Raw genomic sequence first — 4,248 nt, forward strand, 5'->3', positions numbered from 1 at the left:
CCTGCTAGCGCCGTTCAGCCCTGCCTGGGCCCAGTGGGGACTTGCTGACGGGGATCCCGGAGTCGTTGGCCGTTTCCTTCCCCAGCTCGTTTTACAGAGGAGGCAAACGGGGAAGTGATTTGGCCCGAGTCGCGCAGCTGATTCTGAACTCGCAAAAACGAATCTCGGTGACCCCAGGCCTAGCCCTAACGCCGGGCCCCCAGCTGCCCGCGCCCGCGCCTCTTATTACCCCGGGATACATGATAAACTCCTCACCTGACGTGCCAGGCCTTCATTTTGGTGGGGAAATGTGTGGGGGAAACACAGCCCGGGAGCAAGCCGGCTGGCTTCAGGGTCAGAGACCCTCACAATGGGAGTCCCGCCGCTTGAGTCTCCTTAAGTGGATCTCCTTGAAAATCCCTTCCATTGTAATTGAGTTCCAGGTTTTTTTTTTTCTTTCAACCCCCCTCCCTAAAACAACAAGCAACAAGTATATAATTATATTAAACATTTTAAAACATTTATCATGTTGTGAAAGAACCAGAACTAAAACGAAAAGCCATAAGAAGGAAAAAACAAAAAAAGTGAAAATAGCACCCTTTGATCTGTATTCAGACTCCATAGTTCTTTTTCCCGATGTAGAGAGAATTTTCTCTCGAGTCTTTTGGAATAATCTTAGATCCTTGTTTTGCTGAGAAAAGCCAAGTCTATTATAAATGGTCATCACACAATGTGATGCTATAACCTAGCGTCAATCTGATGTTCCAGCTTTGTGGTGCAGCCACATTATACTCCATCCTTATCTTTGGATATGCTTATCTTCTTTTTTTTTTTTTTTTTCTTAGAGCATCCATAAACTTTATTTTTTTTTTATTTTTTTTTTTTTATTTAATAGCCTTTTATTTACAGGATATATACATGGGTAACTTTACAGCGGATATGCTTATCTTCTTGCAAGTATCAGTGAAAATTGAGCCACTCCTCGGAAAACAGTCTCCTTTCTTGGGGACTCTTTCCAGGTTTCCCCTTACTCTTTATGGGAAATAGCTATTTCAAATGGAAATAAACTCCTGGATTACATTTTATTATTCCCATAACCCCAGGGCGCTAGGCTCTAAGGCAGAACATTCCTGATTGTTGAATGAATGGACCGCTATCTCTAAGGTCTCATCCTGCTCTAACTTTAGAGATTAGTCTATTCCACATCTTCTTTGTGCTTAGTACCCCTGGGACAACTGGTAAAAACAATGGGCCTTTTCAGTCAATATTAAGTACCTAGTATGTGTCAAGTACTGTGCTTATGCTAAATATTGGGGATACCAAAAGAGAGGAAAGGCAGCTCCTGACATCAGGAAGCTTAAAATCTGACGGGGGAGCAAGCAAACAACTATAAACAAAGTGAGTAAAGGACAAATAGAAAACGAGAGGGAGACACTGGATTTAAGGAAAGCTGGGGAGGGCTTTCTCTAGAAAATAGGATTTTGGCTGAGATTTAAGAGAAACCATAGGCAAAAGAGAGCATTTCCAGCCAAAGAAAATACCAGGAATCAAGAAACAGCCAGAAGATCAGTGTCACTGAACCGAAGAACAAGTTGGTAATGCAAGAATACTTGTCTGGAAAAATAGTATGTACCAAAATATTTATAGCAGCTCTTTTGAGGGGATGTTGGAATCAATTGGGGAATGACTGGAAAAATTGTGATATCTGAATGTAATAGAATACCATTTTAAGAAACGATGTGCAAATAGATATCAGAAACACCTGAAAAGATTTGTGACCTGATACCGAGTGAGGAGAATAGAACCAGGAGTACATATTATACAACAAAAGCAAAATTGTGTGATGACCAATTATAATAGACTTGGCTTTTCTCAGCAATACAAGGATCTAAGATAATTCCAAAAGACTCGAGAGAAAATTCTCTCTACATCGGGAAAAAGAACTATGGAGTCTGAATACAGATCAAAGGATGCTATTTTCACTTTTTTTGTTTTTTCCTTCTTATGGCTTTTCGTTTTAGTTCTGGTTCTTCTTTCACATGATAAATGTTTTAAAATGTTTAATTTATATTAAATTAATATATTAAATATTATATACTTGTTGCTTGTTGTTTTAGGGAGGGGGATTGAAAAAAAAAAAAAACCTGGAACTCAATTACAAAAATATTGAAAACTATATTTACATGTAATTGGGGAAAATACTATTAAGTGGGAAAAAACAGCAAAAAAGAAAATAAATAAGATTTTAAAAATCTATATAAAAAGAAAAATGAGGGGGCTAGCTCATGAAGGACTTTGGAAGGAAAGGACCCACATGTGCAAAAATGCTTATAGAAGCTCTTTTTGTGGTAGCAAAGAATTGGAAAATGAGTAGATGCCCATCAATTGGGGAATAGCTGAACAAGTTGTGATACATGGAGGTAACAGAATATTATTTTTCTATTTAAAAAAAATGATTGTTATGGGCCAGAACTCTTATACTTAAAACAAGGATTCTTACAAGGTGCTAACTCAGTGGAATTAATAAGACAATGGTTATCTAGGGGGATGGGACGTACTCCTCTGTGGCAATTTTCCATCAATGACAGGGAATTATAACAATCCAAAGCCTATGGAGACTCAACCATACTGTAGTCCTGAAGTTTTGCCAACATACTTGTTCCAAGCAGAAAAAACTGACTCATGAATTACCCTAGGAGACTAAGAGACCAAGAGAGATGAATGCATGAAAAGGAGGCAGGCTGGTCATTTTACAAGAAAGCAGGGACAGCTAAGCAATCCTGATGACGTGAAGGATGTGGACAACTCACATCAGATGAGAAGGAAGAGGGCTAACTTTCCAATTTCCACCTGCAACTATGCTTGGTTTGAATTCCACCAAACATAATGGCCCCCACCCATTCCAGCTTTTGTTGTCTTGCATTAGATTGTAAACTCATTGAGTGCAGGGACTGTGGTTAAATGGTGCAATGGATACAGCACCAGGCCTGGAATCAATAAAACCCAAGTTCAACACTCACTAGCTGAGTGACCCTAAGCAAGTCACTTAACCCGTTTCCTCATCTATAACATGGGTTACACACATGTGCAAAAATGTTTGTGGTAGCAAAGAACTGCAAAATGAGTAAATGCTCACGAATTGGGGAATGGCTGTACAAGTTGTGATATATGAAGTTAATGATATTAATTTTCTATAAAAGATGATAATACAGCATCTAGTTCAGAGTTGTGAGAATCAAATGAGGTCATTGTAAAGTGCCTGGCACATAGCTTATTGAATTTCATGTTGTTTTGTATTGTCTTGTATTGGAGGATCTCCTTCCATCATAATATTCTTCCAATTCTGGTAATGCAGCTAACACTGATAATATTCAGTCTGAATCATGCCACTCTGCCTGTGAAGATAATTCACAAGATTAATCAAAACACCATAGAATAATCTCAATTGTAAGCAAGCAGAGTCCCCTACACAACGGCAGTACCCCCTTGCATAGTTGTCATCTGTACTCCTGGACAAATGCCTGTAAGTGCAAATATACTGAAGGACTTGGTACCCTTATGAGCAGAACCTTGTGCTACAATCTCATTGGATTTTCCCTTCATTTCCCCTCTCCATTATCACAGAGGTCAGTTAAGATATCCTCTTCCCTCTTCCAAATGTACAAAGCAATTTTCATCTTTATAGAACCTCAGAATAATCAGCTAAACATGAGCAAAGCTTTTGTACAAATCTGGGTAACATTCCCGCCTGAGACTCAGCGCCTGGAGTCCATCCTGGGTTCTTGGTGGCTATGCCAGTGAAGCCCAAGTTCCCACAGGGCCTTCCTAGTCAAAAAGGTGGGGGATGTGGGCAGGCCTGGCAGCAGATTCAACAAACTGGGCAGAGAAATGTCTACCACCCAAGACCTGAATGTTTTTTTTTTTTTTTTTTTGCCACAGCAACTCATAATAGGGAGATTCTTCCTAGCAATCCCAAATGTCCAAAAAACGGGCAGGCCATCCACACAGGAGGGAGGACTGGTTCTTTGTTCCTGGGTTTTCAGCAGAGGCTAAAAGATACTTGGCCAATATCTTGCAGAGGGAATTTTTTTCTCAGATACAGGTTGTATTCAAGAACTTCCGAAGCCCCTTTCTTCTCTTGAGATTCTATAAACTTGGGTAACAAAGACAGTGGGTAGAGAGAGGACTCACACCAGTAAAATCATGTTTTCATGAAGTATTTAAGCAATTTTGTGAAATTTTGGAAATAATGAAATTCTTTACACTTAG

Source organism: Sarcophilus harrisii, chromosome 2, assembly GCF_902635505.1.
Source record: "Sarcophilus harrisii chromosome 2, mSarHar1.11, whole genome shotgun sequence".
NCBI lineage: Eukaryota > Metazoa > Chordata > Mammalia > Dasyuromorphia > Dasyuridae > Sarcophilus > Sarcophilus harrisii.